Source organism: Crocodylus porosus, unplaced genomic scaffold, assembly GCF_001723895.1.
Source record: "Crocodylus porosus isolate Cpor-Errol unplaced genomic scaffold, CroPor_comp1, whole genome shotgun sequence".
In the NCBI taxonomy this organism is placed as follows: domain Eukaryota; kingdom Metazoa; phylum Chordata; order Crocodylia; family Crocodylidae; genus Crocodylus; species Crocodylus porosus.
Genome location: NW_017728886.1, coordinates 94,235,109 through 94,259,637, shown reverse-complemented (window position 1 = coordinate 94,259,637; position 24,529 = coordinate 94,235,109).

Genomic DNA, 24,529 nt, shown 5'->3' with positions numbered 1-24,529 from the left:
CTAGTCCCCTGCAGTCTGCTGGACCCCCAGCCCCCTGGCTAGCCCTCCATCCAAACTTATCTGAAATTGGGCAGCCATTTTGAATTGATTTAATGCCCCCTAATGTCCCCAAATGTAGGTACTTAGCCCAAAGGTCTTAATGAATCCTGCTTATTGGCAAAAGGAATCACTCTCTCATAGCCTTCTTGATTTTCAATATCATTTTTAAAAGACTTTAAAATACTGATTCAAACTATGAAAACTTTTACTATTATGACAACTGGAAAATAAAAATAACCATGGTCTTTTAGTATACACCTTGCTCAGTAATTTATAATCATTTTGAAAGCTTCATATTGGACTCTCTCTTACTGATCATGGCTGCTCTTTAATAGTAGCATGTGGCTTATTGCCCACTTGTACTTGACTTTTTCTACATTTTGAAAAAAAATGAATAGTGTCTCCTTAAATTCTTAAAGTATAAATGTAAAATTAAAATGGGTAGAAAGTAACACGTTGCAGCTTAAAGACCATGTCAGTTCACAGGGAAAAGGAAGGGGAGGGCTTCACATTTTTCATTCTGTCCTTCCTTTTTCTTTTCAACTGCTTCTCTTTGTATCCTGCTCAGATAGGTGCCAGGCTATGTTATTTCTGGCTCATCTCATGCAAGGGCTAAAAGCTTGCCCATCTGTAACTGAAAGCACCGCTGAGCTCTGCAACTAAAATTTACTTTATGATTTTGTTGGTGATGGATGAGCCAGATTGGAATTCAACATAGAATTGTAAACATGCCAAATCAACAGGAAGGCATCATTTTAAAACATCATTTTTTTCATGGAGGTTAGTATTTGTTGTTCTAAATATATACAAAGAGGGACGACACTTCAGTGAAATGATGCTACCTTTTACCGTAGTCACTTTTTGACCAAAATGACTGTGTCAGAGAGTGCAATGAGGAAGTGGGGATTTCAAGTCAGCCTCATTCATTGAAAAAGCATAATAAATGCTTTGAATACTGAGTAATGTCATAAAACTGCTTCTAACTGAACCATAATGAACTGAAAGTTGCATCCGTTTCAGCCTTTTAGTAGATTCGTACTTCAGTCCTAGACCTACTTCTAGTCTGCGTTTATTCCAGGATAAGAATCTACCAAAGAATACCTCCCTTGAAAACTTGAAGTAATAATGGAAAATAATGCAACAGTCCTACAATTCATGAGCTCAGATGTTAAGAGCAAATGGAATTGTTACAAGTACCTCTAAAAAGAAAGACTCTGTGACAGTTGTGTCTGGGTACCTTTGATGCTGCTGATGTATTGGTGTTGAGCCACCTAAGTTATTTTGACCTGCCATTGTTTACAGTGGTGGACTGGAATGAGGCTGTAGGGGAGGAAGAAGTCTCACAGAGGCCACACTGCCATGTTGTGTAGAGGCCCTAGCACCAGAGAGGGCACACCTGAACACACACACAGTCACACAAGCACCCATGTCATGAGTTTTGCCTGCCTGTGGCCAGAGGTGCAGGGCCCCAGAACTCAGACTCCCCCAGCACCTATCTCCTTGACACCTGGCACTGTGTAGCTCCTAGCAGGCCTGCAGTTTTCACCCCCCTGTGCCTTAACACAAACAATGTCAGCTATGTCATGAGTTTAGCTTGTCAGCAATTTGAGGTGCAGTTTCCTAGAAACCCCTGCACCTATCTCTTTGAGTCTTGGCAGGCTTCATGCCTTCAGCAGAGGCTACCAGCCCTGCAAGTTTTGTCTGAATCAGCCAGAAAACAACAAAGTTATAGATATTTCATTGTTTCCCCATTATACCCTATAGATGAAATCGCCAAATCTTTTCTGAATCGATTTGGAAAGCCTAAAGCTTCTAACAATTTGATTCAGATTTGTAGATTCGGCCTCTGAATTGTCCAAATCATCTCCAAATCCAAATCACAATTCAAAGCTTTGCATAGCTTATGCTGTACATTAGTGGAGAGGAAGTATAAAGCAATAGCTTTGTACTTATTTTTGCTGCTTTACTGTTGTAACGAATCTGTGATTTTTAGTAGATCACAGTTGCCTGATGTTATGCCCCAATAGCATATAGGTTCAGCCTGTCTTCAGCTAATCAGCAATACTTGAATGAAATTCACTAGTATAACTTGACCTTGTTATATCACCTTTTTTTTGTAGGACATTTTGCTGATGTTTTTTTCTTTGCCATAGCAGATGCTCAATCTTAAATGATCCATTTTAGCCATCGTATTACCATAGCTCCCACAGCAATGCAAAATATCTATTCATTCAAAAACAATTGTACAAAGGGTTATGCACACATAGTGATGGAAAATAGGGTGTGTGGAAGAAATCAAACTTTGTGTTGTGTTTGGTATTAGAATTCACAGACAGTCTGAGTTTGTTGGTGACTATACTATATGATCGTAGGGAAGAGATTTAGCAGAACTCCCCCCTTTACAAGTTAATATACCTTTTTATACCTAAAATTGTTTAAACAAAGCATCCTTGAAAAGAAAATCAGGGGTTAATCGTAACAGTTACTTGCTCAGCAACACATTTTGTTTTGAAAACTGTTATCACCTTTTTTGTTTTTAGGAAAGGAAGAACTGTGCATGGAGTCATAATAAGCAGAAAAGTTTTTCTTATCTTAAAACATTTTAAAATACAAAGCAAGACCATTTTTTTTCTTCACTCTTTTTCCTTAGTTAAGTTAGAGGCCTGGATTGATCTATAGTTGGATAGAGGCCTGGATAAATTTACAGTCAAGTTAGAGGGACCTGGATAAATCTACTTAAACAGGTGTGAGCTTATAATGCTGCTTCTATTACAATTAAATTTCATAAAGTATATAACATGGGAAAGTTGAATGGTCAGTCTGAGATGAACACCTTACATTTCAACTATTGAGCTTATTTGGGATTAGTTTCTTAGTGTGTCACAATATGAGAGAGAGCTTTCAAATTCAAAACCCACACCAGAAGGAAAATGCTGGAGTTGCTATTCTCTCTAGCAAACCCAGAGAATGATTAAAATCCTCTTAAAGTCTTTTCTACACGCTCGGAAAAAAAATCTTTGCCCAACATTCATAAAATATGCTTTAAACCAGAAAAAGAAAAGACTGGACAAACTTCCCTTTTGTAAAAGGGAAAACTAATATGAAATGATACAAACCGTCCACTTACTGATATATTTATCTGCTTGAAGTTTGATTGGATGTCTAGTTAAAACCCATCAATTAAGAACCTGTCATGTGATGCATCAAGATTTGTATACCTTTCAAACTCTTGAGGGCTTGCCAAAGGTGCACTTTTTCAACTTAAAGTGATGTCAGCTATATTGATTTTATGCTTCTTTATTGTTAGAGTGAGCATTGTCTTGATTAGAAGTGTTCTAAAATGTGTGTATTGTGGGGGTTGTTTGCTTTTTCTTGGTTCCTGATGATTAGGACTGTGTGACATTTCAGCAGCTCTTTCATTTTGGAGGTGTTTCAGGCCATTTCGGCACCCAAAACACCAAATCTGAACTGAAACAGAAGGCTCCAAAATGTTTTGGAAATGTTTCAGAGAATTTCAAAGTTTTGGAGCCAGGCTTGCAGGGAAACAAAAACTAAGAAGAGGGAAGGTGAAGAAGGCAGGAAGACCTGCTCTGGTATTAACATCTAGTTTGATTCCCCAGCTCCTGGTTTGATTCCCTTGCTCTTTGATTGCTTCCCCCTGCTCTCTGATCATTTCCCCAACTTTCCTGTGGGGTGCAGGCCCCCAGATTTGTGTGCAGGGTTTCAGCAAGCTGCTGCTGCAGGCAGAGGCCAGTGACAGCTGCTCAGTGCAGCCTGCACCAAGCACCAGGAAGACTGCAGTGCTGCATCTAGCCCCAGTCTGCAGTGGCAGTCTGCTGAAACCCATCATGTAGATTCAGGGTCCCACACCCCCCAGGAAGAGCTGGGGAAGTGATCAGAGATCTGGGGGATCTATCAGAGAGCTGGGGAATCAAACTGGGAGTTGGGACAATGTCCAGGTCCCAGTTCAATTTTCCCCATCTCCAATCTTTTCCCCAGCTCTTCCCGGGGGCACAGGCCCCTGGATCTGTGGCAGGATGACAGCAGGCTGCCAGTGCCAGCTGGGGATGGTGGTGGCTTTAGACTATTTTCCCAGCCAGCAACAGCAGCCTGCTGAAGCCTAGCGTGCAGATCCGGGGCGGGGAGGGTCTGTGCCCCCCAGGAACAGCTGGAGAAATGATCAGAGCTGGGGGAAGCTATCAGAGAACTGGAAAAATCAAACCAGGAGCCCCAGCTGACTGCTGGAGCCACCCCAGCTCCCAGACAACACACAGCACCCTGCCAAGCCATGCTGCACCTGTGCCATGTAGCAACTGCCATGCGGGGGGATCATCTCCTCTGCCCACCACTGCCCTGAGCCATGCAGGGAGGCTCTGCCACAAGCTCCCAGAGACCCTGATCACTGCTGCTTCAGTGGATGAGTGCGAGGATTTTTTTTTTTAAGTGCCGGGAGGCTGGGGCCAGGTGAGAGATGGGGCCAGGCAGGACAGCCATGGAGGCTTCTCCCACAGCCCCTCCAGTTGTGCCTGCCTCTGTCCCAGCAGGGGGATCCATGGGAGAATCCCTCATGGCTGCCCTGCCTGGCCCCATCTCTCACCTGGCCCCAGCCTCCCGGCACTTAAAAAAAAAAAATCCTCGCACTCATCCACTGAAGCAGCAGTGATCAGGGTCTCTGGGAGCTTGTGGCAGAGCCTGCCTGCATGGCTCAGGGCAGTGGCGGGCAGAGGAGATGATCCCCCTGCTTGGCAGTTGCCACATGGCATGGGTGCAGTGTGGCTCAGCAGGGTACTGCATGCTGTCTGGGAGCTGGGGCAGCTCCAGCAGTCACCCAGAGCCTGGTACCTCTCAGCCCCAGTGGCCCCAGTTCTCAGACAGTGCACACCACCCTGCCGAGCCACACTGCACCTGAGTGATGCAATAGTTGCCACATGGGTGCCTAGTGAGGGGGGGCATGATCCCTGCTGCCCCTGACTTTCCTGTGCTGCATGGGGGGGCTCTGCCACAAGCTCCCAGAGGCCCCAATCACCACTGCTCCTGGTAGTGAGTGTGATGCTTTTTAAGTTTTGCACTCACTGGCTGCGGAGTGTGCAGATGAAAGCATGCTGCCACTGCCAGCTGGGCCCAGCACCAGCACCCAAGTCTGCCCGGAACAGACAGCACTGAATGCTGGGAAGAACCCAGTGCTGGCACTGGACCCAGCTTGCAGTGGCTGTATGCTGTCATCCCGCACACAGATCTAGGGGCCCACACCCCCTGGGAGGGCTGCAGGACTGTGCCGGACTCTTCCTGGGGGGGCCCCTGGATCTGCCTTCAGGATAACAGCAGGCTGCTGCTGCCAGCAAGTGATACTAGTTTTGGTTTGAACAGTTTGAGGTGCAGTTTCACAAAAAACCCTGCACTTATCTCCTTGAAACTTGGCAGTCATGCCCTCAGAAGGGGCTACCATTCCTGCAATTTTCATCTGAATCAGGCAAAAATTGACAAAGTTATAGGCATTGTAGTGATTTCCCCATTATAGCCTATGGCCAAAACACCAAAACAGAGTAGACACTCTGAAACAGATTCAGCTGAATTGAAACAGGACAGTGATCTGAAACACCGAAATGAATCACTGTCCTTCCGAAATGCCGAATCCAAAACGAAAACAAAACATAGCCATTTTGCACAGCCCTACTGATGATATAGTTAAATACCTTTCTTTTGGGAAATGAAGACTTCGGTACAGTCTAAAAGCACTGATTCTTGGGAATCTAGGACTGTTTATCATAGGCCAATTCCTAAAGGCTTTCTGCAGATTTTATTCAGACCTTACTTGGAAAAAAAACTTATTTTGAGATAAAGTACTGCTTCTATGTCTTTCAATACAAAGGGCAATGAGTGAAATTTGTGCATCTCTAGTCTGCCTAAATATACTGAAGGTTTAGAGAATCCTATTGGCAAGGTGTGTATTCAGGGCATACCACAGCCTCTCTCCATGTGGTAACTCAATATCCCAGTATTTAGTAAAGTATAAGCTAGATAAGGTGCATGATAGGACTGGTACCTCTTTAACAATGTGATCTAGATCAGAGTGGGCATTTTTGGGGCTGGAAGGCCACTTAGGGAGTTTTGGTGCATTGTCACAGATCAGATCAACACCCCCCACACCAGCTCACCAAAATTACCTAAGTGGCTCTGCCCCAGGGCCCAGCCCTATGCTGTCACCACCCAGCAATCCCGGGGTCTCCATAGAGACCAAGCTGGGACCCACATGGGTAGGGTGTACTCAGCTGGGTGGATGGGGTGGGGCAGTGGGGGATAGGGAATGACATCCAGGAGTGGGACAGGTGGGCAGGACTGAGATCTTGAGGCAGTGACAACATAGGGCTGGGGAAGAGCCATGATTCACTCTCCACACACACCTACCCACAGAACTTCACCTGACAGGGGGACATGTGGCAAGCATATCGTGGCTCTGCCCCAGGCCCTGGCCCTAGGCTGTCACTGCCCCACAATCCCAGCCCCATTCCTGGCCAGCCGTCCTGATCCTGGACTGCCCTCCCCACCTGCACATGTCCCCACCACATCTGCCTGGTGGACCGTGCCCTGCCCATGTGAGTTCTGTGCCAATCTCCATGGAGACCATGCCCACCCTTTCCATCCAGTGACCCTGGTGATGAGTGTGGGGTGGACAGGCTTGGGTGCCCAGGCAGTGAGGCCAGGTCCATCAGTTATAGTGACACTAGCAGCAGCAGCTGGAAGAAGCCACTGCCACCAGGGCTGCCAGGAAGTGGAGTCTGGGACAGCGAGACTGGCTGCATATGCCATGACCCAGGCTGCCCCCTGCACCTGGGTTGCATGGGTCCAAGGGACCTCCTGCAGGCTGAATAAAATCCCTTGGCGGACCAGATCCAGCCCACAGGTCATATTTTGCCCACTCCTAATCTACATAGATGTTTCCCCTATGTTCACACTTACCTAAAGCACAGAGATGGACAGGGAGGAATCACTATAGGCTAGTACTTTTCCACCTTTTCTCATTTGCAAATGCCTAAAAAAATTTGAACAGAAGTGCAGACCCCTTTAGAAATTTCAAATGCAGATGGAGAATGGTCAGTGTGGGTACTCACATACTTTCGATTGGTGATAGTCATCTTTTGCAGATACCTTAGACATAGCCTGTGGACCTCCAGGGGTCTGTGGAACACAGGTTGAAAACCACGGTGGTAGGCACTTTTGGGAATATTTCCATTCAGTACGCTACACTGCCCAACACTGTGTTGGAAAGATTTCTCCTTATAAATTTCAGTGGGAGTTTTACTTAGATGAGAATGCAGTTAAATCTGCGTAGTGATTTCCAGAACCCCAAAAGTTTTAAGAAGGATGATTCTGAAGAATTGTAAAGCTAAGATGAAGCCATCTTAAGTGTTTTATCCATCTTCTTCGTGTGCAGAGATCTTTCTAGTCAAACTGTATTAATTTCCTGTTATATTCAAAGCAGAGAGCTAGCCTTTTGGTCCAATACATCTTCATTGGGCACTTAGTGAGTCATCAGAATAGTTTAGCTTTCTTTTACAATTCTGGGAAAAAATACTTTTATAGCAATTGATATCTGCTAACTTTTTAATTTTCAAATATGAAGCCTTTATGAAAATTATATTTACTTTAGTTACAGTAAAATATATGGCGTGCAGCAATATTTTTCTATTTTTTAATATTTTACTTTATAACAGCTCTATACTAGTAAGATACAATATCAGTGCATAAAACCCTTTACTTTTTATACTGTAGAACTCATGCTCACCTCTTAAGTAGTAGCACAAATTGTCCATCAAAAGTGCCAACACATTTTTTAAATAAATTACAATATACTGAGTGTACTAAAAATATTTGAAGTTTGGTTTTGTGCCAACCTCATATTTGATTTATAGCTTGTCTGAGCTTTGAAAGAAATATGAAGGCTTTTTTTCTGGCTCCAGTGACAACAGGAAATATTTGCTTTTTGTGTTGAATATCAAAATAATTCCACACCTCCAATAATTGTGTAGACTTGTTTAACCAGGAACCTGCTCAAAGAGGAATGGAGTATCTCAAAGGCTAGGTAAAGTACTGTAGAGGCCCAGAATCCCTCAGTAGTACTGTATTTAAGTAAGTACAGGTGATCTGGTATATGAAGGAGCAAATAACTGTGTGAGAAAATAACTGATTTTCTATAGCTATAAGAAAAAAAAATACATACACAACTGTGTTATCTGCTCATCTAAAATCCTCCCTCAAAGTATATACAAATGTTGGTCCCTCTGGTCCTCTGAAGCTGTTTTCCTCAGGCTGAAAACCTAAATGAAGGTAAGGCTCTTTATGTGCTATTTGTACATAGGAGTTACACATTTTCAGAATAACGCATTCATGTTTCAGGATAACCCATTTATCTGACATGAGAAACATACACATACACACAGGGATTTCATTGCTCCCTGGTATATAAAAATATATCTGTAATTACACTATGCAAACTAGCTACTAAGAAAGATCTCTCAAAAAATGAGCATAGGAAACAGCTTATGAATCAAAGTAAAATGTGTCATAACTAGCATGGGCAACTGGTGCCACCTGAGTTGTGGGGGGCATGTGCCCCACCAGCAGCCAATCTCACCAACGGGGGGGGGGAGGGGCCTAAGTAGGGAGCGCTGCCTTTCAGGGGGTGCACCAATGCTGCATAGCGGGTGCGTGTCCCCCATGCACTCTCTACGCATCACCACTGATAATCGGTGAAAATCCCTGAATTAAATTAAATCCCTGAAATCCCCTGTTGCAGCTGCTCTAATTAAAGCACCCTTCCCCTACTGCCCATCCCTGGAGCATGTGTAAAGACTCTCTTGGTGGCCTAGAGCAGGGGTGGGCAAAGTCCAGTTTGCATGCAAGATTAAGCCTGTGGCACACTCCATTTCCCAGCAGCCCCCAACCGCATTGCTGCAGATAGTTTCCATGGAGACCACAGGAGAGGCAGTGCCATGACAGCGCAGGGCCAGGATTTCTATGGAAACCAGCCCCAGCAGCAGTGGCAGGGTGACCATCTGGACAGGGAGCTGCTGCAAGGCTGGGATCTTGCAACAATGACAGCATGGTCCATAGCCGGGCCAGAACTCCTGCCCACAAGCCCCAGGCAGGGGTGCACACGCAGAATATTGCAGTTCTGTCCAGCCTCCAGACCACACTGTCACCACTACAAGATCCAAGCCCTGGCCCTAGAGCAGCTCCTCAACCAGCTGTGTTTCCAGCCAGCATTGCTGGGGTCAATCTTCATGGAAAATCTGGCCCTGCACTGTCACGATGCCACCACTACTGGGGTCTCCATGGAAACCAGCCACAGCGACATGAGCAGGGGCTGCTGGGAAATAGAATCTGGTTGCCAGCTGGATCCACCATTTTGTCCATCCCTGGCCTAGAGGAGTATAACAAAGTGTGCTGGATTTCTGGAGTTCAGAATTCTGCCATGGCCTTATGATCATGGATAATAGAACATTTACTTCTCCATGCTTCAATTTTCCCAAACTGTGAAAATGTGATTAATGATACCATCCTCTGTTTATAGCATTCTTTTTAACAAAATGCTTTGTAACAGAATCCATGGGTGGACAACCTGATACAAGCACAAGGTAGTCTAAGTATAATCAGCGCTAATACTATACAGTGTACAAAAATGCATTAAATCCAATAATTGAGCAAAAAAGTAAAGTAGTTGTGGTCTAACAGATTCTTCATGCAAAGAAAGTTACCTGTAAGCACATCTTTAGTAAAAATATATACACACTGCATTTAAATTATGGACCTGTAGCTATTATTTAATAGAAGCTTCCTGTAGCTTCTTGGATCCCAAAATTATTTGGCAATCCATGACCAGGTTCACCAAAATAACATCCTTATTTTTAAGACTGATAAACTGCTTTATTGTTTTCCATTCATTCCACAGTCATTCGCTTTAAAAAGTGTCATTTTCTTTTTACAATAGAAAAAACAATTCCCAAAGCCTTTTTAATTATTTTGCAAAGTTTACATCACCTTCCTCTTCTTTTATCACCAAAAATGCATAATATAAATCCAGTGCTTTTTGAGGTTGTCACCATGAAAAGCAGAGGGATTTATTGCTCATTCACCTTTTACTGGCCCTGGAGAACACTCTCAAAAAAATCTTTGAATTAAATAAAAAATATAGCCCTGATATTTGGAGAGATAAAGTATACCAAAATGGAGTTTTACTAATATAGATGTGTTGGTCTTTGGACTCTCAGCCAAGAAGAGACTCAATCAACCAAACAATAGAAAAAGGGAACTAACAGTAACTAGAGTGATTACTTTAAATGGCTTACAAAAGGTTAGGAGAGTCTTTTGAAACTTTAGAGTACTAGCTGAAGCCACCAGACTAAGGACTCTTCAATTGAAGACGGATAGATGATCATTGTCAATTGTAGCACTGGGCTGCAGTTCTAAAAAGGAACAACAATCAAATCTTTCCCACAAAAATGTACTTCAGCTACTGGTTAGATCTTTAGCAGACAGACAGGAATATACAATTATAGAAGAAGAAAAAGATACTCTTGAGATTTGCCTGTTTTGAAAAACTCTCTCTCTCGCCACATACATGCACGCATATATACATATATTTATACATATGCCTGTATTTATATTCTTTCACCTTTCAGGGGATGATCCTCTGGAGCTTGATGGATTGTGCAGTCTTAGTCATCAAGTTTTGCCTAGGTTGATTTATAAAACTTTATAGTTGTAGTTTTTGAACCTCGGGGAACCAATACAGATGGAAATCAATCATTAACCTAAAGGATATGCCTGACTTTTCTAAATATCCATTAAAAACATTATGAGCATGTATTTGCCTGAACTTCCATAAGCTTTCACTATTGATTCTATTTACCTTTCTGCATCTAATTACTTTGCATAATGATATGTTTATATTACTGACAATCTCCTCTTTTAGAGTGAAATTATGCATACGGTATCTATATCTGATAAAAACTGAACAGGATAATAAACCTATTAGCATAAATAGAACTTTTTTGAAGAAAAAAGCTTCCTAAAGTACTAGAACCCCCTAGATTTCAAGCGATAGTGATAATCTTTCTTACAGTTCGGAAATTCAGTCTGAATGAGCATCAAAATACCCAGGATGAAATCTGAGCTCCAGTGAGATCAGTGGGAGTCTTGCCATTCAATTCAGGGTCTCCAGAAACTGAAAATAAACTGTAACACAAAGGCCAAAGAGTCAGACATCCATGCTCTTTGTCAGGACAACATGTCCAAAATGTGTGGCCGCCACATAGGCAGCATGATTTTGTGCTGCTGTTTTGCAGAGAACATCTTAAGGCAGAAGAGAATGGGTAACTCAGGCCTCAGCTGTCTTTGCTCCCCAGCTGCTCCAGCTGGACACTCCCAGAGCTTCAGGGGCCTGATCCTGCATGCCCCAGGAATTCTCACTCCCAGGGGGCACAGGGATTAGCCCCCTGAAGTACCAGCTTTAGTTTCCTCCTTTTTAAGATTCCCTGGGCATGTATCAACAGTCTGGTGGGCACCAAAGTGTTAAATTTGCTCTGGTGTGGTCCCAGGGCTAGGACCCCCAATCAACTAATTGGCAGTCTCAGCCCTGGGACCTCACCAGAGCCAGCTTTCTCCACTTACAGAGATGTGCCCCAGAGACTCCCCAACATGCATCTCTGCAAGTAGGGAATGTAGCACCTGTTGCTTCGCAGGATCAGTGGGTGGGACAACAGGCAATGTGTGTTTCACCCCGTGAACGCAATTAGCCATGCCAGGTTCACATCCTCTTTGAGAACACTGTAATGGGGCCCCTATGCCATTATTGAGAAGAGGGAGGGAGCTCGAGCCCACTGGCTAGTTCAGCCCTTTGAACAAACTTAATGGTAAAAAGAGACCTAAATAAGATGGCCACCCACCACAGGTATAGGCAGTGATCGGCAGGCCTGGGGTGGAAGTAGAGGGTCAGGTGACCTGGGGAGAGGCTCAAAAGCCAAGGGCTTAGCCCACAAGGGGAATCTGACTGTAAGAGTTGCCAGAGGCAAAGCTCCAGAGGGGAGCTTGTCCAGAATGCAAGGAGGAAAGGACCGTGTGCCACAGAAGGGTGGAAGAGACCCAGTGCTGCATATGACATGAGATCAGTACTTCTAACCCTTTTCATTTGTGCTACCCTGGGATTAGAATTAACCCTGCAAGGGGAGCTGGTGTTTAGCAAGCCTTATGCTTAGAAATGAACAGTCATACCTTTTGCTTTACATTTGAACTGGCTGTAAGGGCCAGATTTGAAGCCACTGGATTGCAATAGAGACACCTAGTTTAAAGCGCTCCTAGGGGCTAGAGCCCTGGGATGTTGTACATGGGTAGTAATGCAAATATGTTTCAAAAGGCAGGACTGTGGTGTGTCATAGGACTGGATGTCTGGCACCAAAGACTTGGGGAGTGTAAACCCTCCCAGGGGCCGAGTGGTCCAGAGCCCTTGGTGGGCTGAGTTGGAGCTGGGGCTGGGAACCTAGGATCCTAGTGTGGTGTCCCATGGCCCAGGATATCCTGCCAAATTAAAAGTGAACGAAGGCCTGAGTTCAGACAAAGACCTACCCCAAAACCTGCATGGCTCTTGGGTCAGCCTCCCTACAAACTTTTAGCAACAGAATCCAGAGAGCCTGGAAGTGAGCTTAAGAAGGTTGGATCCTGGTAGCAAGCTGGGCCAGGAACCTTGTCACATCAACACCAAACCTTCTGTGTTACAGAAACATCCCAGCTCAGCTGATCAAATGCATTATTTATACCCAGAATTTCATCCTGGCTACTTAGAATCATAGAATCATAGAACCAATTAGTCGATTAGTGGCTTGTTACAGCCGCCACCTGCGGTTTTCCTCAGCAGAGCCGAAGTACAGGCTCCGTGGTTCCTTCCAGCTCAGGCTGTCCCTCTCTCTCCTCAGTGTTTCCTCCCCTTTCTTCAGGGCAGGACAGGAGTCGTTGCTTCTGCTGTCGTTAACCTTATGTAATCCTCTTGTTTCTTCACTAACTAGGGCTCCAGCCCATGGCTCGGCTCCACTTTTCCCAGCACTCACCTTCATCCTGGTCGCTTCCGGGTAAGTTCAAGCAGGGTTGGGTCCTGAGCTTTCTTCTCCTTTCCGGAGCCTCGCTGCTTCCACTTTATTTTCCTCTCTTCCTTATGATGCCCACAGGCATCCCTGCTCCTCTTTCTCTTCTTATCCCTCAGAGTCTGGTCACCATTGGCTGCTTAAGTGCCGGGGCCCACCCTCCTCGTGGGGTAATTATTTCCAGCTGCCCCCGTTCCCTTAGCAACAGGGCCTCAATGGAGACCCTGTTACAGTGACAAAGAAACATCTCGCACCATCATGCATTTAGCTCATTCTTGGCCTGCAGAGTGTGTGTGTGTGTGTGTGTGTAGAAAGTCTACTTCACATTACTGTAATAGTACTTTTGCTTCTCTCAGATGGCACCTATCATGGGGCATGTGTAGATGAAACAGCGGCCCTAAATTAAAGCGGTGAGTTTTAAAAAACACAGCTTCAATTTAGGACTGATTAAACCCCTGTGTCACACACACACCCCACTGACTTATCTCCCTCTCTGACTGGGAGTGGAGGGTGAGCTGGCGGCAGGCAGAGCAGTCCCTGGGCTGCAGGGGATGGAGGGGGCTGGTGCTTCCCTCCTGCAGTGGCAGCACCCCCCGCCAGGGGACACCTGCCTACAGGCAACCGCCTCGGGTGGTCCCAAGGGGCACCGTAGCCACGGAGGGAAGCACCAGGCCCCCACACAGCTCAGGCAGGCAGGCTCCGGGGGTTGGGGGGAAGATCAGACTTGATGCTTTTCTTGGGCAGAGCCTGCTTTCCAAGCTGCCAAAAGGCCATGGAAAGCATACAGTCTTGACAGGCTCCTACCTGGAATGACTGGCAATTAACATGAGTAAGCCACTGTTAACTTACAGATGTATGGTGTTGTCCTGTGAAAAAGTATTAGCACGCATTTTACATACTTCACAGGTGCTTAAACTAGCACAATGAACTGATATGACTGCAGGATCCTGAAACAAAAGGCTTTTTCCGGGCAGAAATGTAACCATAGGTGTCCGTTTGCACCCATGCAATGTAAAGCTGCTTCAGTAAGAAATAGTAAAAGTATATTATGTGGCAGAATTGGGCTGGAAATGTTTTTCCCACCCTTTGAGATTTTTTTTTGAGATTTTGAACACTGATCTTGTACCACAATGGGACAAAAAATATCAGTCCTTCTAACATTTTTTTCAGATTTTTTGGCTTATGAACTTATTCATTATTTGGCAACCATACCTCTTATCTTTGCTATTTTTGAGATGCTTTGCTGTTCACTTTAGACTTTTTTTATTACTCTAAGTGGATTATCTCAACTGTGGGTTCCTCCCAGCAGGCTTTTATTCCATGAGGAACTCCTCAGCCAGTACACAGTGGATGTGTCTACACATTCATTAATGTGCAGTGGTTACTGCACATTTAATGTAGTACTTGTATAATCAAGTACTAAATAAATGTGCAGAAATGGGAGTTACTTTGCAATAGTACCAGTGAATGCCTTTTTAGTGATGCTACTGCACAACTGCTTAATAATACTGCACAGTAGCATATTAGCACTGTTTGTGTTGTTACGTGCTACTGCACAGTATTATTAGGCTACTGCACAATTAACATCTTGTGTAGACACCCCCCACCCCGATACAGTCTGTAAACAAAACACACAAAAAAAACCCCTTATTTTTCTGTCCTGGGCACTTGGAGGGGACCCTTGCAGTTTCCCAGTAAGCTTACAGTTTAGCACATCATCTGCTTCCAATTTACAACTGTTTCCTCACAGCTTGGCTCTGTTCTCTGGGGTTTCAAACTTCCTGTGAGTCACTCTCCTACCAGCAGCCTTCCCACAACTGCCACTACCCAGCAGGGCTGGCTGCCTTCTCTTAAGGAAAAAGACACCCTGCTACATGTCTTCACCCCAACCCCATGAGTGGAATCTGGGACACATTCTTCCAAAAAAAATTAAACTTTACCTTTTCATAGTATCATAGTAGCTAAGGTCGGAAGGGTCCTAAACAGATCATCAAGTCCAACCCCCTGCCTTGGGCAGGAATGGCTTCTGGGGTTCATATGACCCCAGTCAAGTGTCTATCCAGCCTCCTCTTAAAGACCCCCAAGGTAGGAGTGAGCACCACTTCTCTTGGAAGTAGGTTCCAAGTCCTAGCCACCCTAAACATAAAGTAATGCCTCTTGATGTCTAGCCTGAACCTCTCTGTCAACTTGTGGTTGTTATTCCTAGTTACCCCATGTGGTGCCCAGGGGAACAGGTATCTCTTATTCCCTGCTGATCCCCGCCGGTGCATTTGTAGATGACCACCAGATCCTCCCTCAGCCTTCTCTTGTGGAGGCTGAATAGGTTCAGGCCCTCTAGTCTCTCCTTGTATGGCCTGGCCTGCTGCCCCCTGATCATGTGAGTGGCCCTCCTCTGGACCCTCTCAATGCTAGCCACATATCTCTTGAAGTGCGGCGCCCAAAATTGGACACAGTACTCCAACTGTAGCCTGTCCAATGCTGCATAGAGGGGAAGGATAACCCCCCTGGACCTGCTTATGATGCATCTGTGGATCCATAACAAGTTGCGGTTAGCCTTACTGACAGCTTCCTCGCATTGGTGGCTCATGTTCAACCTGGACTGAACAATGACTCCAAGATCCCTTTCTGCTCTGCTGATGAGAAGGGTGTTCCCCAAGCTATAGGTGTGCTGCTGGTTCCTTCTCCCTAGATGCAGTACCCTGCACTTTTCCACGTTCAATTCCATCCTATTCTCATCTGCCCACCTCTGTAACCTGTCCAGATCTAGCTGAATTCTGTCCCTCCTTTCCGGTGTGCCCACCTTGCCCCACATCTTGGTGTCATCAACGAATTTGGACAACGTGCTTTCCACCCCCTCATCCAAGTCATTGATAAAGATGTTGAACAGGCATCTTCATGAGAAGTTGCCTTGGTATGCACAGTCCCGGGTTGATGGCATATCTGTAAAGCCAGGTAGCAGGTCAGTCTGGGGTAGGTGTTTCACTTTGCCTTCAATGAGGTCAGAGGGGCATGACTGGTTACAAGGGTAAAGGGGGCTCCCAGAATATAATACCCAGAGCAGTGCATAATATTCTTTTTAGTACTCCAAATGCCCCTGCACACACCAGGGTACACTGTACAGCCTAGAGGTCTATATTATTTAGTTTGTCTGTTACAAGGATGGTTGGAGAGGGAAAATGTGTAATAAAATGCCAATAATAACTGGCCAACCCAAGGAAAGACTTCAGTTGTTTCTTTGTCCTGGGCACTGGGTCCTATACAAAGCCCCACACTTTATCAATAAGGGGCCTGCTTTTCCCATTAGTAAAGCATATACCAAATACTGAGTTTCAGCACTGATGAAGCTGCATAGGGCCTGTAGTCTGAAGCAACTGTAGCGCTGTCCTGACCCATCAAAAATGTTCCCCCAGGTCCTCATGAATATAACTATATCATTGAAATGTGCAGCAGGAGCATATATGCAAGGTGACCACAGCATCTTATCCCTTAGCTGCAGGAAGGTGGCTGGGGCTTCTTGGAGACTTAAGGAGAGGGTTCAAAATGGAATCAGCCCGCCATGAATGCTGTCATCTCCCATGATTCTGGTGCCAAGGGAATATACTTAGATACCACATTTCATTTCTGAAAAACAAGGTAAAACTAGATGGTCCTGTATGGTTTGGGAACTAACATGATGGGGCTACTCCATTCACTGGAGCATTCCTCAATAACTGCTAAAACTATCATACTCTGTTCCTCCTTTCTAATAATTTCCCACAGCCACTTGGGAATCTGAAGAACCTTTTCCAAACCAAGCACCTTGGCTTCAAAATAATAGAGTGATTGGTTAGGGTGGTTCTGAAGCCCACTTCAGCAGAAGTGAGCTCCAGCCCATGAAAGATGGTTCTGACAGACGGAATTTCCTTTGTGTAGTCCATAAAGTACAAATCTACCCTGCCTCGACTTGGGGGTTGAGCTAGATTCTGTGCATTCCCCTTTTCAGCTGTCAGACAGACTGTTATGCTGAGGGTTTCTTGAGTCCTTCATCATTTCTGAAGTTTGACATGATATAAGTTCTCTGTCACCTTCCTGCCTCATGATTCTCATAATCCACCTCCCTAACTCATCTCATGACCTCATAGGGCCCCTGCCATTTTGTAAATAGTATATTTTCTGCCAAAGGGGTTAACAAGAGAAGCTGGTCTCCTGGTTGATATACTTAGTGTCAGGAACTTTGGTTGTAATGTTGCTCCTGAGCCTGCCCATGGCATGGATATTTTCCAGATAAATGTTCCTACCAGATGTGGCTGATCCCAGAGTCGGAGAAAGTACTGTAGGACACTTTGTACCCTTAAACCCTGTGCTTTCCAGGTCTCCTGAAAGAGATCTAATAAGTCCCAGAGTCATCTCCTGTACAAGAGTTCAAAAGGGGGAAAGCCTGTTTAGGATTGGAGAACATCCCAAACTGAAAAGAGTAAATAAGATAAAAGTCCATCTCACTTCTGGTGCTCTGCATCTACAGACTTCCTTAACGTTCTCTTTATAGTCCACTTAATACTAATACATGCAGTTCTGGGAGGTTCAACCTTCAAGGTTTGGACTAAGTCTCCTCTCAGGAGGGCCATACTTCATGTAACAACTGGGATATAAATACAGTACCTTTGTCCACGAGTGTCTCTCTTGTGGAAGAAACACACATGAAAATAACTTCAACAATTTAGTAGTCACTATTGCAATTTAGTAGTCCCCCTCTTGAGGGGACAGGCCACCCTGTTACAGTCTCCCCATAGATTAGCTTAATCTATAAATAAAATTTGTTTAATCTGTGGTGTTTCAACATTTTTTTCCAAAATATTTTGGAAGCAGGAGATTTAGAAAACTGATTTTTCCCACAAATAGATTTTATGTCAAACAAATCTTGGTTTTCTGCAGGGGGAAAAAATCATCAACAGACTTCCAGCCCATGCTTCTGGTACAGATCTTGTTTTCCAGTACCATGTTAGAGCTTCTGTTTCATTGCAGAATGGTATGCAGGTTTATGTTCTGCATATTTGTTGGGAGATTGATTGTTTATTTAATAAGAAGTAGAGGCTGTCTATATTGATGAACATATTGACTTGCTCTATTCAGTGGGATTGAGATGACTATATAGAGAGAAATACTAGTCTCCGGTAGATGCACTTAATTAATTAGTTCAATTTCAGTTATTGCCTCCCTCAGAACCTCAGAAACCTATCACAAAAATATTCTGGGCTGGAGTATGAAATCCCACTCAAATGCCATCCAAGTGGATCCCCTCCTCAAAGCCTTTGGACATCTCTAACAGACAAGAGTTCTCATAGTAGTAAGGTTGGAATGTTCCTCTAGCTGTTGTGGTTTAGGTTATATGAGAAAGAAGACCTTTTTTTGCTCATAGCTTTTATTGGAGCAACTGTATATTTGGAATAGATGGTCAACAAGCTCAGATCTAAGGAAGGACACATTGTGCCAAAAAGTTTGGTAGCATCTTTCCCTGCTATACAGTTTGTCCAATAAAAGATAACACCCTTCACTTTTAAGAAGAGTAGGTTTCAGACACAGATTTTTTGTTCTTATTTACTTTCATGGAAAATTGAGGAAAAAAACCCCTCATCTCTCATCTTAAATTGAAATATTTACAAAGATATTGAAAAGAGTGGATTTTGGTCTATAATTTTTCTGTTGACAAATATATGAAAATCCTGCCTTTGAGGAAATAAATTCACACTGATGTAGCATGGCATTAATTAGCTTGAAAGAAGAACTGTGGCCATTAGTAGATGGCAGGGTAGATTTGTATCTTATAAAGTAAATCAGATATGTAAAGAATAAGTTCCCATGTGCCCAAACTTATTTCATTAGATGTATATTAGTGAATGATCATAGATAAGCCAACAAAACTAACAAGCTAGGCCTAGAGATAAGAGATACCTATTTGTCCTGATTGTCCTTTAACTTCACGTGTACTAACATTGTCTTATCATTTTTTAAACATTCACCTCCACAAAACAAAAATTAGTTGGTATTTTCTATAGAGCCACAATTCAGTTTTAACTTTTCATAAGATATTGTACTGAGGAGTTAAAGTTCAGCAGAATTGAGATGAAAGATTTTTATCCCTTCCTTGTGATGCATTTTGAAATACACATATTAGAGAAAATGTCTATATAATATTCCATTGCCTTGCTAACACTAGTGGACATCCAAAAAAGAGCTTACATCTTTCCTTTAATTGTTTTAAATGCCTGCTATCATAATTTATTCAGAGAACATTTGGCCACTTCCTTTCTCCCAAGGTCATTCTACCATGCACTGTTCAACTTGCATGAATTCAAAACAATAATTTCTGCAGATACAAAGGAATATGCAAATAGCACAGCACCAAATCCATCACATAATCTACTAACTGACATATAATAGACTAAGGAAATTAAATTTGCACTTGTGCAAAAGCTAAAGATTGGTGAGTGTTTCTGAGTCTGATAATATATGGAGGTATCCATGCATCTGTTGATATTTTTTGTTTGTCTTGTTCATGTCATAAAATATACTAGTTACCTTCTTGTATTCAGGAAGGATACAAAAAAATTCACACTGCATACAAAAAAATTCCATGAGGTGAGGTGGGAGGGGAGCTTTAATTAGAGCAGTTCTGAGAGCCACTCTAATTAAAGTCCCTGGAGCATCAAGTGTATCAGTGTTCCTGTGCCAAAAAATGATGGCAGGGGCACTTTAACTAATTCTTGTTGAACGAACTTTAGTTAAAACGTGCCCACTGCTATGGGCAGGGACGCTGATACATCATGCAGGAGTCTGCTGGGGCACAGTAATTACCATGCTCCAGCAGATTCAATTAATCGGGCAAGTCTGCTTAGACCCACTGTAATTACAGCACATTGGAACAGCCTTGATTCACATGTATAGGCACCCAAGTGTTTTAAAGTACTTTACTTGCAGTATATGATGTGTTTGGCTGAACTGTAGTTTCACATTAAATCTCTAAATGTACAACTCCCTCCAAATCTTAAGCTCTATCCATTAACTAATAGACCAGGAATCTCATGCTTTAAAAATAAATCCAAACCTTGAGGAGAAATTTAAGCATCTCTTTCTTCCCTATTTATTAAGACTCAGTTTGCTGATTTCTCACTGTTGTGTGGTAGTCTTTGCTCTCCTGACTCATCAGGAATTCACTTCTCACCTCTTCCAATAGAAATTCAAACAGAAGTACCAGTAGACAAGTATAATGTAGTACGTTACTCTTCTGGGAATCCTGAGGCAATTGTGTTAGGGCATCTAGACAGATTCCAAGTAAAATTTCTCAGTTATGCAGAGATTTCAAACCAAACATGCAAGGGTGAAATAACTTCAGGAGCACATGTACTTTGGAGGAACCTGGGACCCTGCCAGGCCTAGTTAACAGACAATGATGTAAAGGTGAAAAGAATGAGTAGACAGGGGGAAAAAAATCCCTCTGTGAGAAGATTATGTTGCTCTGACAGAATAAGTCATTATTTGGACATTTTTATGCCTTGAAAAGAGTAAGACTGCTTTTCTTCTAGGACTTATTACATTGCTACAAATTAAAACAAGTCTTAAATTTATGTTTTAAAATCACCCATTATGTATAAAATGAGAGATTTCATTAACAAATGCCAGGATTGATTGAAGAACACTCTTTTTGCCTGAATAGACGTGAATTAAGAAGTGGAATTTAAGACCATTCAGGGTTTGAAACTACCCAAGATTGCTTTGTGACCAATTACTTAGTTTTGATTTGTCTGGATATTGACTAGCTGCTGATAATGATTTCCATGATCATTTATCTACGTGTCTTCTGTATCTAAATATTTTCCAGGAGGAAATGCTTTTTCATTTGTTTGTATCACATCCAGCAGAATGAGGTTTCAACCCTGTTTGGTACACTTTGGATCTACTATAAGGTGTATGATGATTTTTTATTTCCTCAGGCATCCAGTGCTGCCATGCATGTGCTCCATGTGGTAATACATCCGTAAGAGTTTAAGGGCAGAAGGATCTATTATGATAATCTGATCTGACCTCAGGTAACTCATATCTGGAACTTAAGGTACTAATGAGGATAACTGATATCCTTGGTGGACTTCCATGGGAGTTGATTGCTCCCAGGCATCATATTTACATGTGCACCTTGGAATGCAGCATGTTGAACCTGGTTGGAGCAGCTCCCGCTGGCAGGGAGCACAGGGGGTCAGCTTGCCAACTTGGAGCTTCTCCAAACCAGTTAAATGTACTGCAGAGGGGCTAGCTAGGGCGTGAGAGTGCTTCAGTGTGGCATTAGCCAGCAGGCAGCCCCCACAGTGAAGCACCTTAATTCCCCAGGCAGCCCTGTCAGTGTCTACACATGTGTTGCTATGCAATACAGAATGCCACCACAGGATAGCACTTGTATTTATAAGTACTAACCTATGGTGGAATTAACTTACTGTGGCCTAAATAGGGCCACATGTGTAGATGCTGAGACTTTACTGCAGAGCTAATTAAGGAATTTTGCAGTAAACATCTCATGTAGACACACAGTATGTCAGAACTAAGAACTTCAGGATTTAATTCACTTTTTCTTTTTCAAAGAATGTGGAGAATCCCATCAGTTTATATAAGCCTTTGGAAGCCTTGAAAGTTTAATGGGAAGTTCCTCAGATGAAGACTGGGTAAATCTGATTAAGAATATTAGGATGTGGTACACTGGTAAGAAATAAAATGCTCCAGCCACTCAGGGATGAGAGTCCTATAAAAATCTAGACAGATTTTTCCCTGCCTTGAATGTAATGGCAGTGCTGGATACAAGAATATTCTACTACTAGAACACGCAATTTTGTACATTTTCAAATGAGCCATTCAGAATGGAAAGCAGTATGTAAATTATCTTTACTTTACAGTACAAACTTCCATTTATTTTTAAATCAAATGCTCAGGTGCCAAAACATCCTCAGGAAAACTATTCTTAAAAAATGCAGGAAAAAAGGAATATCAATTTTATTTCAGTTTCATTCTCAGCAGTGTATTACAGAACAGCATGCAGTATGCGACAAAACATTAACTTATTGTCCAAGGAATATGTGTTAAATCAAAGAGGAGGTATACTTACCTCAAACTTGATTTCTAACTATTGCACAACTGCAACATTTACTACTCATAATTCCAGTTATTCCATACTGCTGGGGTATAGTGTATAGATGGGAAGAAAGAACAAATTAAACCAAAGGGGCTGAATTCTTCTTTAGTATAAGTCCCTTGCAATCTGTGGAAATGTACCAGTGTTAAATTTGGCCCCTAGAGATCAAATGGGAAAGAATTTGTGCAGCAGTTAATCATGAGTGGGTGCTAATCCTATTCCATAGATCTTCCTGACTTGCATTTGGTGAGACAAAAATATGGGTATAAATAGAACATCTGAGCAAGAACCTTGACAACACTTCAACAACTGAAAGGTTTTTCCTCCCCTCTTACTCTCTCCTAGAAATGCTATAGGAAAATGCATCTTTCCTTTATAAGAATACTCAGCATATTTTCCTATATAATTTTCAGACAGAATGCTCAAATGTATTTCAATACAAATCTTTACCTTGGGGAGGAGAAAAAAATAGTAGAAATGGGTTGTCATCTGTTGAAGTGACTTCCCCTGAATTTAAAAATTGAAGACATTGATTTACTTCTGACTGGAGATATTTGGTTATCCTTAAAGCCAAGTGATGGCCTTTGCATTATAGGAGTTCTGTCTAACCATAGCCTTAAACCTGAGGCCTCAGTCTATCTGACAAAACTGGTCACACCTATCTGCCACATCCTCAGGTGAGTGGTAGGGTGGACATAGGTCTGCAACAGAACAGGATTTGCAACAGAGTCTGTTGATCCTGGATTGACTTCGTCAGTGATCTTCAGACCCACAGATAAAGCAATCATGGAAGACAATCATCCTTGACTGTGAGGGATTGTCAATAATAAACATACTTAGTCAGAACCTGATATCTAGGCCCAGCCACCCACCCACTCCCTGCAACCAGAGTGGACAGCCAGGGTCGGATGACCCTTTATCTCTTCCTATAAAATGCTCTGACCTGGAAGAGGAAGTGTCAGCATAACAAGTTTTAATCTTGTACCAATGCTGGCTTCCCTGTGGTTTGTGCCCCTACTGGCTCTCTGATGGATTCTTTGACTACCTGACCTGGCTTGCCCACAAACCCTGAGTTCAGTGTGAACCTTTGACTCCATAACCCAGCTCTGGTTTGATGATCTAGATATCTGATCTGGCTGTCCTCCTGGATATATCTGATTTTATGGTGTACCCAACTGTCTGGAATCTTAACTTAGTTCCCCAGATAGAACTTCTGACTTACTGGCTCCGCTATCATAGAATCATAGAAGTAGGGTTGGAAGGGACCTTGTAGGTCTTCAAGTCTGACCCCCAGCCTGGGCAGGAGAAAAACTGGACTCAAATGAGTCCAGCCAGGTAGGCATCAAGCCTCTTCTTAAAGATCCCCAGGGTAGGAGCCAGCACCACTTCCCTTGGCAGTAAGTTCCAGCTCCTAGCCACCCTAACTGTGAAGTAGTTCTTGCGGATGTCTAATCTAAACCTACTTCCCAATAATTTGTGTCCATTATTCCTTGTCATGCCAGGGGGCGCTAGGGGAAACAGTGTTTCCCCCAAACTCTTCTGGTCCCCCCTAGTGAGGTTATAGACAGTCAGCAGGTCCCCCCTCAGCCTTCTCTTGTGAAGGCTGAACAGGTTTGGGTACCGCAGTCTTTCATTGTAGGGTCTGTTGTCCCAGGATCATGCGGGTGGCCCTCCTCTGGACCCTTTCAATGTTGTCCACAACCCTCCTGAGATGAGGCGCACAGAACTGGACGCAGTACTCCAGCTGTGGCCTGACCAGCATCACATAGAGGGGGAGGATCACCTCCCTGGCTCTACTTGAGATGCACCTGTGGATGCACAACAAGGTCCGGTTAGCCCTGCCAACCGTGACCTCACATTGCAGGCCCATGTTCATCTTGGAGTCAATAATGACTCCAAGATCCCTTTCTGCCTCTGTGCTCTGAAGAAGGGAGTTAACCATTCTGTAAGTGTGCTGCTGGTTTCTACTGCCTAAGTGCAGCACCCTGCACTTGTCAGTATTGAAACACATCCTGTTTTTGTTAGCCCACCCCTGTAACCTATCCAGGTCTTGCTGCAGTCTTTCCCTCCCTACTAGCGTGCTCACCTCACCCCAAATTTTGGTATCATTAGCGAATTTAAACAGGTTGCTTTTCACCCCGTCGTCCAAATTGCTGATGAAGAAATTGAACAGCACAGACCCGAGGACCGAGCCCTGGGGGACTCC